Source organism: Elephas maximus, chromosome 23 (genome assembly GCF_024166365.1).
Source record: "Elephas maximus indicus isolate mEleMax1 chromosome 23, mEleMax1 primary haplotype, whole genome shotgun sequence".
Lineage (NCBI taxonomy): Eukaryota > Metazoa > Chordata > Mammalia > Proboscidea > Elephantidae > Elephas > Elephas maximus.
The window spans coordinates 25,267,856-25,283,893 of record NC_064841.1 but is presented as its reverse complement, the minus strand read 5'-3'; the positions used below and the strand labels follow the sequence as shown (position 1 = coordinate 25,283,893).

General features: G+C 35.1%; 1 protein-coding gene across 18 annotated transcripts in view; it reads left to right on the top strand.

The window, feature by feature from the left end:
• NAALADL2 (N-acetylated alpha-linked acidic dipeptidase like 2) overlaps window positions 1–16,038 on the top strand; it is a 1,621,055-nt gene that overhangs the window by 342,933 nt on the left and 1,262,084 nt on the right. For 4 of the 18 annotated variants that reach the window (XM_049867806.1, XM_049867800.1, XM_049867804.1 and 1 more), the window contains one exon: window positions 655–763. The exons of 13 other annotated variants lie outside the window; for them this stretch is intronic. The gene's annotated coding sequence lies outside the window, so the exon portion shown is untranslated. One more of the 18 variants, XM_049867809.1, reaches the window with a different exon arrangement.

Genomic DNA, 16,038 nt, shown 5'->3' with positions numbered 1-16,038 from the left:
TGAGTCGGAACTGACTTGATGGCAACTAGTACTAGTATTGGTAGTATACGTTGGGCACATACTGGGCACATTATATGCAATGTCTGTAATTCCCCCAATAGTTCTACAGGTTATCTATTTTTATCCTAATTTAGAATCAAGAAATTGAGATTTAAAAAATTAGGTAAACTACCTAAGGTCACAAAAAAGTTCAAAGGAAAAGCCAGGATGTCAGCCCTAGATGTACTTTTTCTACTACATATCTCTTCCCCTGCTTAACCATTTCTCCCCAAAGCGTTCAGAAAGTTCATGTCTAGTTTGTCTACTACTTCTATTATGTTTAGTGCATGGTATAAAGTAAGTTTACCATTTATGTTGGTGAATTAAGGTGCAAATATAAGCACAAAAATTGGAAGCAAAAGTATTTGTATGATTGCGTATGCATTTGTTCTTGACATATAATGCTATGCTTTAAAGAAAAAAAAAAGTATAGATTCTTGACTTCCCAATAATAATGAAGAACTTCAATCTGCTTACGATAAAGAATAAACAAACCAATAAAGTAAATTAATGGAAGCATTAACTAAAGAGTGAAATCCAAGAGCCAATTAATAAATTATCTGATACAGCTCCCAATTTAAATTGATCACCTCTTATTTTTTGATTTATGAACAGGAAGTGAACTTTGACTGTTAGGCACCTGGATGAAGAGCCTTGGATTCAGATTGTCAGGCTCCTGTAACCTGCAGAGACACTCTCGTTGCACTAGGGTCATTCGATTGAAGTAAGACCTAATTGCGTTAATTAGAATGTAAGACTTTTGAATTAACTTTTAATAAGGTGACTTGGCATATCTCTATGGTGTGCCAATAACTACCAATTATGAAAACAAATAAGAATGCAAGTATTATTCTGTGGCAAAATCTTATGTATTCTGCCTTCTCATTTTTTATTTCGTGGGCTTGAGCCCATTTCCTTTCCATAGTATTACCTAAATATTTTAATATGTGTGGCTGTCGAAACTGTTACAACCTCCTTGCCTTTGTGTGTCTCAATTATTTTTGATACAATTGTACATTTTATTGTAACTAATCAAATCAAATTAGTTTTAGCTGGCCCACTGAGGAGCCCCAGTGGCACAGTGGTTAAACACTCAGCTGCTAACTGAAAGGTCAGCAGTTTGAACCCAAAAGCTGGGAGAAAGATGTGGCAGTCTATTTCTGTAAAGATTCGCAGCCTTGGAAACCCAGTGGGGCAGTTCTGCTCTGTCCTATAGGGTCCTATAGGGTCCTATAGGGTCACTGTAAGTTGGAATTTGACTTGATGTCAGTGGGTATTTTTATGCAGTTGGTTTCCCTCAAAAGTGACAACAATGCAACTTGTGGCACAGGACAGAATGGCTTTGCATCATTTATTGACCCCAAGTTCATACAGATTTGTTGACCTTTTGGGACACTCCTCTGTATATGGCTGTTTGCCACAGGTGGACTGTAAACTTCCATTTAGTCACAAAACTTAGAAGATATACCCAGAAGGAGAGTTCATAATTCTTCCTGGAACCCTCCTGTTTTTTTGAAGAGACGATGTCAATATGTTATTGAAATACTTTTTTCTATCAAGCAGTAGGTGCCTTCAATGTTCAAATGCTCCTTCAGGCTGACAATATAGAAATTTTACATGGCGTAGATGATGCGGAAGATAAATGACAGCAAATAACCAGAAGCCAGGAAATCTGAGCAGACTCAATGTGGCCACCAACATACTTTAGGAACTTGTGTAAAACTTTAATTTTTCTGAGTGTTCCCTCACTTCGAAAGTGAAGGGGGTAAGATTAATTCAGGGAAGGGTGAGTAATCCACTTGTCTTGAAAGGTCAGGCAGATAATACAAATATATGAAGTAGGGAATGGTGGGCCTGTGGGGAAAGAGGCTGTGTCCATCATAAACCATTCAGATTTAAAATTTTTAAAACTGGACAAAGAAATAAGCTGTGTCTGGGTTGCGGGGTTTGGTGGAGGTAGAGGTGGGGTGAGTCCTTGAGTTTGGTGATTGGACTGAATAAAGTCTAAGTTCATTTCCAACCCAATATTATGGCTGTAAAATTTTGTTACTATGTAAAGCACTCACAATGTTGCCTAAAAACTAAAAAAAAAAAAAAAAAAAAAAAAAAACCCATTGCCGTCAAGTCGATTCCGATTCATAGCGACCCTGTAGGACAGAGTAGAACTGCCCCACAAGGTTTCCAAGGAGTGCCCGGTGGATTTGAACTGCTGACCTTTTGGTTAGCAGCTGTAGCTCTTAACCACTGTGCCACCAGGGTTTCCCAATATTGCCTAGCTTCTGCTAATTAAAAATAAATGAGTAAATAAGAATAAATAGCTTTTTGTTTGAATTTTCCTTTGGTTTTTATAATACTTTTAGTGAAAAAAAAGTGATTTTTGACTGTAAAATTCTGTATTACATGATTTTTTTGTTACTATTTTATCAGTTTAATTCCCCCCCCCACCCAAGGCATTTTTATTTAATTTATTGACATGGAATGAGAACTTTAAATATAGCACTGTAAACCAAGAACAAAACCTAGCCAGAAAGTGACGGGTTAGAAGCTTCTCTTTTAATTGGTACTTTCACTAAGAAAGCATGTGAACAGCCAAGAAGGAGAGTCATACCACCTATCTGAGACTACTGTTATGACTCTTTAAGAAGTACGTGAAAGTTCTAGTTTCTTTACATTAATATCTAACTGGATGGTACAGTGGTTAAGAGTTTGGCTATAAGCAAAAGGGTGGTTCAAATCTACCAGCCACTCCTTGGAAACCCTATGGGGCAGCTCTACTCTATCCTATAAGGTCTCTATGAGTTGGAATCGACTTGATGGCAACAGGTTTAAATATTTTAATAAAGCATTATTTTATACAGAAAAAAAAGAAAATTTCTAGTTTAAATCAGTGTATTTTCTAGCATATATTTCCTAGCTCCATCAGTTTTTACTCTTACATTTTCTTGTATTTCGTCCTATAACCCAGTGCCGTCCTATAGCTATGGTAAATATATTCATTTCTTTTTGGCACATTTTACTGCCTTTCAAACCTGCACTTCAGCTGAGAAAATATATAATCCAACAATAGTATTTGAGGCTTTTGCTTTAGATGTTATTGTTAATAGTAACAACTCATGGCAACCTTCTATGTAACAGAAGGAAACATCACCTGGTCTTGCAACATCCTCACAATTGCCAGTATGTTATAGCCCAGCCATATTGCAATTATTTTGAGTATTGGTGTCCATCTCTTTGATAGCCAAGTCAAACCTGAAGACCTCAGTTGTTAATGCTCAACTGATCAGAACTGGTTGTATTTGTTCTTTGACTGACCCATAGCATCTTATTGACTGTATCATTATCCTCTCTGAAAAAAACAAACCAAACCCACTGCCACTGAGTAGATTCCAACTCCTAGCAACTCTATAGCACAGAGTGGAACTGCCCCATAGGGTTCCCAAGGAATAGCTGATGGATTCGAAGTACCGACCTTTTTATTAGCAGCCAAGCTCTTAGCCACTGCATCACCAGGGCTCCTGTGAAGGCTCTACATATTATGGAAAACAAGAAAAAAAATAATAATCTAAACATACTGAAGTTATATACTGAAACTTTCTAATAGTGCTGTGCCTTGTCTTATATGCTTTATAGAAGTACTTTGTAAAAAAAAAAATTACCAATGTGATTAAGAATTCTCTTTAAGGAAAAAATACACGTGTGTGTATTTTCAAAGCTTTGGTAACACATAGAATATATGCACAAAGTAGACATTTAAGCAGCAAACCAAACTATTTGTATATTATCATCCTAGACTTAGAGGATTAATGACAGGAATCTCAATCCCATTGCTTGGCTCACTGATTCTCAACATGAAAATAAAGAAATGTAAGTCTCTGTATTGAGATTGTTTATTTTCACCTTTCTTGGATGTACACCTCATCAGTGGTTCTGAAACTAAGAACCTTCTGACTTGAATTCCTTTCCTGCTAGGAAAGATGCTCTGATAACCACTTAACATAAATTCACCTTTAGCATTTGACATTTATGAGTCATGGTTTTCAAATGAAGTGCTTAATTAAAGTGCTGTTGTTTATAATAACCCAGAAAGAATGGGTCTGAATTAAATTTTATAACAAAAGATATGACAGTGGGTTTAAAAGTGCTATAGCTCTTGTCTGATTACTGTAGTTGTTTGAGAAATTTTATAAAATATTCTTATTATCAAAATCTAATTTAAAGTTTAATGATGCAGGAAAGTTGAGATGTTCACAAAGAAACCAGAATAATAACAGTAAAATTTTAGCCATAGCTTAGTACAATCTAACCAAAATTTTCTGGTCAATTAGATTTGATTGTGTTAAACAGTGACAAACTAAGACAGTAATTAGAAATCACATATTAGTGAGTGGCTGGATGCTGGGGCTAGTTAAAAGCACTTAATGCCACCCTCTCCTGGGTCTCTGTAAAGCAGAGTAGATGCAGTAAATGCGATTTTTTTTTTTTCCTGAGAAGATCTTCACTAAACCGTTTAATAAATATGATTTGTCCCAGAATTTACTCTCTGCTATTTTATTTTCCTTAAGAGGCAGGCTTTGCTTAGGGTGTAAGACCAATAAAATAATTAGGACAGTTAAATGATCTAACAGCAGCTATTCAATGGGAAAATAAGACCTGATCTCATAAACAGTCGTATAACACTCCGGAGCTTTGCATTTGTAGCCCAGTGGATTTGAATAAAGAGTCTTGCTGACATTCTAAGTTCTGTCTAAGGGAGAAATAGGAAAGAAAGCTGATGGACAAAGATCTTAAGTTACTTTCCATGTTCTCTCCTTAAATTTTCCTCCTGTCAAAAAAAAAAAAAAAATTAAACAGTGGTTTTCCAGTTAATCTACTCAACGTGAGATTAGTTCTGTTAGGAAAAGACAGATAGTATATTGGTTTTAAAATACATTTTGATAAAATAATTTTAATGTTTTTGATTTGAACTGTATCATGCACTTGAAAAAACCACTTGCTGTCAAGTTGATTCTGACTCATGGCAACCCTACAAGTGTCATAGTAGAGCTGTGCTCCATGGGGTTTTCAGTGGCTGATTTTTCTGACGTAGATTGCCAGGACTTTCTTCCGAGGTACCTCTGGGTAGACTGGAGTCACCACTCACGAAATCTGTCATGCAATTAAAAACCAAAACCAAATCTACTGCTGTTGAGTTTATTCTGACTCATGGCAATGTCCTGTGTTCCAGGGTATAACTGGGCTCCATAGGGTTTTCTTGGCTGTAATCTTTATGGAAACAGATTGCCAGGGCTTTCCTTCGTGGTGCTGCTAGGTGGGTTCAAAGCACCAACTTTTCAGTGAGTAGTGAAGCGTAAACCATTTGTGCCACCCAAGGATCTATCAGCACTTAACTGGTGTACTCATTGCCGCCTAGGAGATTACGGCTCATTGCGACTGTACGTGTTAGAGCAGAGCTGCTCAATAGGTTTTGCTGGCTGTAATATTTATAGAAGCCGTTCACCAGGCCCTCGTTCCACAGAGGCACTGGATAGGTTCGAACTGCCAACCGTTAGGTTAGGAGCCAATCACAAACCGTTTGTACCATCCAGGTTCCTTTAACTAAATAAATGCTTACAAATGATTTAGATATAATAACTATTAACATTTTGTTACAATATTTCATAGTAGTAATTTTTGAAAAAAAAAATTTTTTTTTTTAGAACCTATCATTGAATCTGAAATTATATCAAATTACTTTTTGTATTTTTTTTAAGAATGTTATTTCCTCTTGGAAGGTAAACTTGAAATAGTTTCCTTTCTAAGTAAGAAAAGAAAACAACAACATCCATATGGGTAATAAAAAGTTAGCCATTAAGGTCTAAATAGCATTTTAAAGAGAAGAACCCTGACTGATTAATGTTTTAGCTTTATATAGATGTTAATTGTTAGACACCCCTTGCCTAATTTCATATGTTTTTTGGAGCTTTTTTCATATAGTTCTTTAGATAAGTTTCAAAGGTATCAACCTTTAACCGTATTAATCAGTTTGGCAGCAATTCATTTAGTACTTGATGCTGAAAATTATCTTTACACAAGTGGTTTCATTTCCTTCTGTAACTGAAAGAAATCTGTAATATTTCCTTCTAAATTTGACATATGGTCTCTTGTTAACTTAAAAAAAACATATATTTTTTTTAACTTACATGGTATGAATTTCATACTTGTGTGTGCAAAGTGCTTTCTTGTTCTTGAAATGTTTTTTTTAATATTTGTTTTTCCATGAGAACTATTTCTAAAATTGGTTATTTTCAAGCTGAATGTTCACCTTTTAAATAAAACATTGTGCTGCTGCAAAACTCATTCTCATATTTTTCTTATTGTTTTATATATAAAATATTTCCACCAAATGTAACATAGATATTTTAAAAAATACTCTTAAAAATTTTTAATGATAAATTCATTTGATAAATATTTATTGTGAGCCTATTATATGCCAGACACTGGGAGGTACTGGGGGAAAAATATATATATATTACAATTCCTTTCCTTAGAATTTTCATTGTTTAGTGAGAATACAGGTAATTATAATAGAGTGTGATATTATAATAATATAAGCATATAAAAAGTAGCACAAAGGAGGGGGTGTATTTTTAATTCCTCAATATGTATGTATTTCCAACCCAGACCAATCACCTGGGCTTCAGGTACAAATATTAGGGTGACCAACTTTTAGAAAGCCAGCCTGGGACAGAGTCATACTAAACCAAAAAAGGCATATATAATATACTATATGTGATATATATTATACAGGGGCCCTGGTGGTGCAGTGGTTAAGCATTTGACTGCTAACCAAAATGTCAGCAGTTCTAATCTACCAGCTCCTCCTTGGAAACCCTGTGGGGCAGTTCTACTCTGTCCTATAAGGTCACTATGAGTTGGAATTGATTTGATGGCAGTGGGTTTGTTTTTTTTGGTTTTCTGGATATATGATATATGACATATGATATAATGTAATACAAATGATACACATGTGTTATTATTTTAACATTAAAATATGAAAAATAGGTGTTTATTTCAAATTATATATTAAGCTTTATCATTTACTTTTTTCCATGAATGCTATTATTTAAAAAAACACAATAGGACTAGTTGAAAGTGGCAATTAGTAGTAATTAAAATAAGATTAAACAACTCATTACCCATTGCCATAGAGTCGATTCCGACTCATAGTGACCCTATAGGTCAGAGTAGAACTGCCCCACAGAGTATCCAAGGAGCACCTGATAGATTTTTAACAAATATGTAAGAAAAAATACAATATTTTATGTTTCTTTCTGTCCTCTGCTACAGCAAATTATTTTAATTATTTTCACCTTTTTATTGAATATTTAAATTTTATAGACCATATTATCGTTTTTTTAAGATACATACCATATTTTTACATAAATAGCATCTACCTTCTGTGTTCATTGGCCAACAGTGCCCCCCACCACGAAATATTTTCCTAAGTGCTGCTTTGCCAATTTTTTTTTACAAGTTGCTGTAAAAAAGATTAGCATAGTGTGCTTACAAAAATATGTCACGGGGGAGGGAGCTGTTGGCAAACAAATGTAGAAGGTGCACATTATTTGTGTAAAAATACAGTAAACGTCAGGTCTTAAAAGGAGAATGTAGATATAAAAGGCTAAATAGATTAAATTATATGTAGTACAAAATAACAATGGCACATTTCTTTTTGTCCCATGACACATAAAGGATGTTTTTACTCTTTCCGTTTCCTTTTCCAATAATACTTCTTTGAACAGCCTGCAGCTTCTAGGTCATCCTTCTTTTCTTATATGTAATGGCAAAACTGAATACAATCAAATGTAAAATTCACTTTGATGTAGCTTTGCTCTTACCAAATCCCAATTCTTTACACTAATTTTTGATACCATGCAAAGTGACATCAAGCTAAATATTCTCTCAACAAAATTGTTTGGCTCTTTAGAATTTTACTTAGTAACAAGAGCAGCAGGTTTTTAAACTCGTTGGAATTAAATTCTAGATCTGTCTCTCCACTTTGTATCTATAGGTTTGTTTTGATAGATGAGCTGTTTGCCAACCAAAACTATTTTTTGTATAAATTTACTGTATAGGCTATGCCTGTCAAAATATCCATCATTTTTAAGCACCAAGAAGCACACTGGATGCCATCATAAGTTAAAACTATCTTTGTCATAGAAAATGACTTTAATACACAGAAGTAAATTGAACTTGTAAATCAAAATTGGAGTCCAAATAAGTTACAGTTTTGGTAAACAAATGAGTAGGTTCAATTTAACTTGGTTATCCTTTTCCCATGACATATTTTGGATTTCGGAAACGGTCTGTAAGAGCTTTTTTCCTCAGGCTAAACATCAGACAACTCAGGCACACTTCGTTTTTTCCAGACTCCTTATGGCCACTATCCAAGATCATGGGTTTTTCAGAAAAACAACATGTAAATATCTGTTTTATTGTAATCCTGTTCTCCAGTCTCATTTCACTTATTGACATGGTTAGGGTTCCAAAGACCAGGTTGTCATATGAAAATCAGGGTTATGCGAAATGGAGGATAACCACATCAGATTACAAAATGGAGAATGACTACATTATTACATAATTGCCAAATTACATCATTACATAACTGCCAAATTATATCACTACATAACCGCCAAATCACTGAGGATCATGGCCCAGCCAAGTTGACCCATAACCTTAACTGTCACAGCCAGCATTACTCTCAGCTCACACCTTGGCATTCAGCTCTACCAGACATATGTCTTTAATGCACAAAATAGTAGGATAGTGGATTTTTTTACTATTGTTGTAAATACAAAATATCGGATAACAAGGTAGTCAATAAGTATAATACACTCAAGTTGCATACAAGTCATATCACGTGGCATGATTCAGCACTGGATGGTTCATTATTATGAACTACAAATCATGGTTGCTAACATCAGCAATTTGGGGAAAAATTACAATGATGATACCAAAAAAATATTTTAAAAAGACCCATTGCTGTTGAGTCTATTCTGACTAATAGTGACCCTATAGGACAGAGTAGAACTGCCCCGTATAGTTTCCAAGGAGTGCCCAGTGGATTTGAGCTGCCGACCTTTTTGGTTAGCAGCTGTAGCTTTAACCATTATGCCTCCACAATGGTGATAGAAGGTGGCTAATCTATGCCCAGCCATTTGAAACTAAAAGGTACTGCTTTCAGCCTGAGTTTTTCAGCCACCATGTGGGTTTTGTTCTTTTCCCCTTACCTTCTATACCCATTGCCAAAAAATGGCACTTTTTACATACTAAGGAGAAGATTTCCAGGTTGTGGGACTTTCACTGCTAAGCCCAGAACTTTTCGCGTTTTATTTTCTGAGCATGGAATGTATTCTCATTGTTCAGAAATTTTAAATACAAAAAAGTACACAGAGAAAAATTTGTTTCGTTTCCACTTTGTACCCCATTTTCTGCTCCCACCCTCCTATAAATCTATAGCCTCTATAATTAGTTTCTTTATGAATATATGAATATCTTTATGAATATACATGTAAACACAAATATAGTTTTTTACTCTGCCCCATATAGCACTGCCATTTGAAAAGGAATAATAGGCACCGCATTGCAGTTAGAGGTTCTTAGCAATTTTGAAATCTATCTGGGTAAATATTGTCAGGTCCTGCTAGTCTGAGGGTAAGAAAATTACCTTGAATTAGGTCTTCAAACTGTTCCTTGGGTGTAGTTTTTATTCTCCATGCATTTTGACTTTACCTTTTAGAAATATCTTCCATTTCCAATATGCTTTATAGTAATATTTAGAAGGTATTGGAGAGTGTCCCCTTGTCAAGATTCTCTAGAAAAACAGCCAATAAGCTATAGATAGACAGATAAGTATTAGTTGCCTTCAAGTCAGCCCTGACTCATGGTGACCCCATGCACAATGCAACAAAACACTGCCCAGTCCTGATCCATGCCCATGATCAGTTATGGATCAGACCATTGTAATCCATAGGATTTTCGTTGGCTGATTTTCAGAGGTATATTGCCAGGCCTTTGTAGATGGATAGATAGATCAATGGATGAATGGATGGATGAATGAATGGATGGATGGATATATAGAGAGACAGATAGGTAGGCAAGTAGGTAGGTACGTAGGTAGATGGGACTGGCAAGTCCAAAATTTGTACGTCAGGCAATAACCTGGAAACTCTGGCAGGCTGTCTGTTTACAGTCTTGAAGTAGAACCCTTCTCCTTCAGGGAAACAGTTTTCTGCTCTTAAGTCCTTCAACTGACTGAATGAGGTCCACCCACATTAGGAGGCTAATCTGTATTACTTAAGGTCACAGATTTAAATGCTAATCACATGTAAATACCTTCATAGAAACATCTAGCCTAGTGTTTGACCAAATAACTGGGTACCTAGCCAAATTGGTGTAAAAATTAACCATCACATTCCTCTTTGGAGGCTCAGCAGCTTTCTCAGACAGCTTCCTGCCAGTAGAAAGTTGGGACTTAGAGATCTCTTTTGTCTCACCCAGTTACACTCTCTTTGACAGTAGAGCTCTTTCGAAACCTTATTTTATTTTTTTTCCAGTGTGTTCGATTCATGTCAACTTCATATACCAACAGCCAGTTGATTCTATTAGATATTCTAGGTATTAAAAAAAAAAACCCGCTGCCATCAAGTCAATTCTGACTCATAGCGACCCTATAGGACAGAGTAGAACTGCCCCATAGAGTTTCCAAGGAGCGCCTGGTGGATTCGAACTGCCAACCCTTTGGTTAGCAGCCGTAGCACTTAACCACTATGCCACCAGGGCTTCCATTCTGGGTATACAGCTATGTTTTCATATGGTCTGCAATTATTCGTAGTTTTACCTTTTCCTTTCCAAAGTATGTATTTCTAATTTTCTTTTAAAAAAATGATCGTGGTAAAACGTATATAATAAAACAACTGTCATTTTAACTATTTTTAAGTGTACACTTCGTTGGCATTAACTACGTTCACCGTGCTGTGCAACCATCACCATTATCCATTTCCAAAAGTCTTTCATCACCCCAAACAAAAGCTCAGTACCCCTTAAGCAATGACTCCCCATTCAACCCAACCCTGGTAACCACTAATAAACTTTTGTCTCTATGCACCTGTCTACTCTAGATATGTCATGTAAGTGGTATCGTACATTTGTCATATAGTGTCTGACTTCTTTCACTCAGCATAACTTCTTCACGGTTCATCTCTGTCATAGCAAATATCAGAACTTCATTTCTCTTTATGGCTGAATAGTATTCTGTCGTATGTATATACCAAACTTTGCTTATCCATTCCTCTGCTGATGGACGCTTGGGCTGTATCTACATTTTGGTTATAGTGAATAATGCTACAATGAACATTGGTGTACAAATATCTATTGAAATCCCTGATTTCAATGCCATTGGGTATATACCTAGGAGAGGAATTGCTAGGTCGTATGGTAATTCTATGATTAACATTTTGAGGACCTGCTCTATTGTTTTCTACTATTTTACATTTCCAGTAGCAATGCGCAAGGGTTCCAGTATCTCCATATTTTTGTCAACAGTTATTTTCTGTTTTTCTAATATATAGCCATCCGAGTGGGCATGAAGTGATAGCTCATTGTGGTTTTGATTGTGTTTTCCTAATGAATAACAATGTTGAGTATCTTCATGTGCTTATTGGCCATGCACATATCTTCTTTGGAGAAATTCCTATGCAAGTCTTTTTTGTTGTTAAGTTATAAGATTTCTTCATATATTCTGGACATTAAAGTTTTATCAGATATATTGTCTTTTTTTTTATTGTTATGAAATGTTTTCTCCTTTTCTGTAGGTTGTCTCTTCACTATTGATAAAGTCCTTTGAGAGAAAGTTTTTAATTTTGAAGTATTGTACCATTTTATCATCTACTTATATTTTATTGAGTATTTTAATAAAAAAGGTCTATTAAATTTTGAAAAATAACTTTTTAGCATGTATGATGAGAATAAAATATTTCTATTTATATTACCATAAAATTTTATTAACAGATTTCTTAAAATTAACAATTCTTGATATAAACTTCACTTGTACGGGTCCTTTCATGTACAACTGAATTTTATGTGCTAATATTTGCTTTAGGGTATTTGCTTTGATGAGTGTCGTAAGTGCCGTTGACTTGAGAGTTTTGAGTATGTGAGTGCTATCTTTGTTGGCCCAGGTAGCTTTATTCTCTATGTTCCAGAAGATATTTTTAGAAGAGATTTTATTTGACCATTAAATATTTAAAACTTTTCATCAGGAAACCATCTGGGATTGGTGCTTCTGGGTTTATCTCCTGACAAATTTTTCCCTTTCTTCTATGTAGATTTTCTATTTCTTCTATTTATAATATTCAGCCAAATAGTCTATGAGTCCTTTGAATTTACCTTGTGCTTATTTTTCTTTAATCGTTTATTTTGTGAATTTCTGCCTTATTTGTTTTTTAAATCAGGCTCACCAGTGATTTTCTTCTTTAAAATAATGAGGTTTTTTTTTAACTTATGTATTAATCCTATTGTTGTTTTATGTTCTTATTACATGCTTTTTCTTTACTAATTAACTCTGTTGTCTTTCAGTATACTTTATAATTCCATTTCTAAGTCTTGAAGTTAGATGCTTAATTTATTTTCATTGATTCTTTTAGGCACACAGTGTTTAAGAATATTAATTCTTCCCTGAGCAATGGGCTTCACTTTGGAACTACATTTTGTAGGGAGAGTGGAAGTTACATATTCCACACACACAAAAAGTTAGTTATATTAAAAAAAAAAAAAAGTTATATACAGAGGCATAAAACAGCAAGGTGTGTTTTTCTACAGCAAAATATTAGCTTGGAGTGCTTATGGTAGATAAAGCTGAGTCAGATCAGGAAAGGGCTCTTTACAGATTTAATAGTTTGCATAGAGGCATAGTGGTTAAGAGCTACAGCTGCTAACCAAAAGGTCGGCAATTCGAATCCACCAGGTGCTCCTTGGAAACCGTATGGGGCAGTTCTACTCTGTCCTGTGGAGTCGCTATGAGTCAGAATCGACTGGATGGCAATGGGTTTGGTTTAGGTTTATTTGGTTATTCATGTATTAACATTTTCCATGCGTATAAGGGTTTATAATGTATAATTAACATTTGTGTATGTGTATATATGTGATTTGGGGGTGTATATCTCTAATAATTTGCTGACAAATTTTCTTGTCGTTACCCTTGCTCTTTAAGAATTTTACTCTAAAATTAATGAGAAGGTTTAAATGACCTTTGAGTTAATTCCCTTCTTCTTTATAGTCTTTAAAGTTGGTTTTTGTGTTGGATTTCATTTGTTTTCCTATTTCAGATTTATGGTTTTAATCCTTTTGATTTCTGAGGAAATGGACAGGTATTGCATTGTAAAATCATGTTTTTATGATATTTAAAAGTACTCTGAGGGGCTGAATAACTATGCACTTTCTGGCCTAGCTTCTGGTAGAATCAAAGGATTAGAAGGGTGAGGGTTTAGAGTATGTTCACAGCTCTTCTCCTCCAGCCAGTGGTCATCCTTTGTCTATTCATATCAAGTGACATTTCACCCTTTTAAGGAAGCCTCTGCTATTGACTCTTTCTAAAGTATTTAAAAGATTAGTTTCTATGGTGGCAATGATTATAGTGGGAAATTGGACATTGGGAAACAGTTTGTTTTTTTTTTTAATCAGATTTTCTTTAAAGATACATATATATATTTTAAAATGTGTATCAAGGATATGCAAAGTTATTGTAAAAATGTGAATTTATAAAATGTAACGAAAATATTGTTTCAGTTTAGAACTTACTATTAATATGCTTGATTAAATTCTTGGAAATGTGTGATTTTATGTGAATGAAGATTGACAGCTATACAATGAGGAAGGCACATTTCTACATATATAAATTTAGAGTTGTTTGTTGTTTTTGTTGTGGCTTTGTTTTTGAAATTGGAAATTTTGACTAAGGTATCTTCAGAATGGGTCAGGATAGAATGTGAATATTATTAGATGATCTTGCTTTGGGGTTAACACCTGTAACTGTGGTTTTTAATCTTTATTTTTAGTCTTGTCACACTCAAGGGTTATCACACTCTCATTAATACAGGCAACTAAGAATGCTTTTTGTGCTTAATATAATTTAGTGTTTACTACCACTCTTTGTGGAAACCCTGGTGGCATAGTTGTTAAGTGCTACAGCTGCTAACCAAAAGGTAAGCAGTTCAAATCTACCAGGTACTCCTTGGAAACTCTATGGAGCAGTTCTACTCTGTCCTTGTAGGGTCACTATGAGTTGGAATCGACTCGACAGCAGTGGTTTTTTTTTATAGGACCAGTCTTTGTGAGAGATTTTATTATCTTCATTTTGCAATGAGGGAACTCAAAGTAAGAAAAGGTAAGTACCTCTTCCAAGTTTATATAGCTGGATTGTGGCAGGGCTAAAGGTTTAGATTGACCCATGCTCTAACTCTTAAATTAAGATTTTATGAGTGTGTAGCCAGTGAACTTCCTTCATTAGGTCAGAAACCTGGTGAAATCATGGTTCAATGGAGCTTTGTTTTTCTCTTATGACTACTCTGACCCATTTTTGTGAAATACCAAATACATTCTTTAATAAAAATTTTGAGCTAACCCTGATTTGCTGGTGTCTTAAACAGCATCTGTCTTTTGAATAATGTTGTTCAGCATATTGACAAAGAACTTAACAGAGCAAGGCATCTGGTAGATTCTTGGGAAAAAGAGGACATATATCCCTATCTCCAATAACTATTAGAAATTAGTTCCTTATCATCATTATTTTATATAAGCACAAATTGAATAGTTCTTCCATGACTCTCGTAAGGCTTTAACTGATTCCATTGGATTTAAGATGTTTAGCTGATATGTAATAGTTGAAATGTCTAGTCAAAATATCTACTTCTCCATAGTTATCTTTTAATGTGTATAATTCTGCTCGCTAATATGTTCTCAAATATGAATCTCCATGGCCAGCTCTCTGCTGTTGCAATTTCTAAGTGTAACTGTGTTCATAGGTCCATTGTGTAGGCTGAGGTTTTAAGCCTATAGCCTGCTGCATTTACTGATCTATTTCTTAATAATTCTATATCAGGCAATCACACAATTCATGAACAGTCTGAGAGGGAGAAAACACACACACATTACCATCAGTGAGAGACTGAAGTAGCCGTGCATTAGAGACCCTACTACACATTTTAGCCTTGTCTGTGTTACGTAGAATGATTGTGAAGCACCACGGTGAGACTTTTAAACAAATCAGAATTACAGCTTTCTGGTTCTAAAATATAAATGTTTCTTTAAGGAATCATTTTGGTACTTGTCTAAGGTTGTTTTCCCCTTCACTATGAATACGATGGGAAATTTTCTAAGTCCAAATTAGGTGATTAGCCAAGCAGTTTTCAGTAATGTTCAGTCTTTGCTCTCAAATGTGCTTTTTCCATTTTGCGGCTCTGCTCAACGTCTGGACTTCTGCTGTGTATTCTGGGCCAAGCAATGTTCAGCTATTCTGACGTCACCTCTGCTCCATCTACTGGAATAATGATTTTTTACTACGTATACTCTTTAGCAAAATCATTATTTTTATAATGGCTTTTTAAGAAAGTTTGTCAAATCATGGTGCCAAAGACCATTAAAGTTATTTAGTTAAATGGAGACACATCAGAACAGAATTAAAATGAAACTATTAATCCCATCCAGTTGTGCCCAAATGTATACAGCTGGTGCAGTCGTCTGTCATGGAGAGATAGAGAACCACTTTGCATGGAGGGAGATGCTGGTGCATGAGGGCAGAGAAGTAGGTAAATCGTGAAGTAAAGCTGGAAGAGTGCAAACATCTACAGTATTCTCTTTGCTGTAACTACTGTCTCACAGGCGGAGAGCTCCTTGTTCCCATACATGCCCTGACTTCTCATGTCTCCTTGCCTTTGTTCTTTCTCCTTAAGCCCCTTCCTCCTC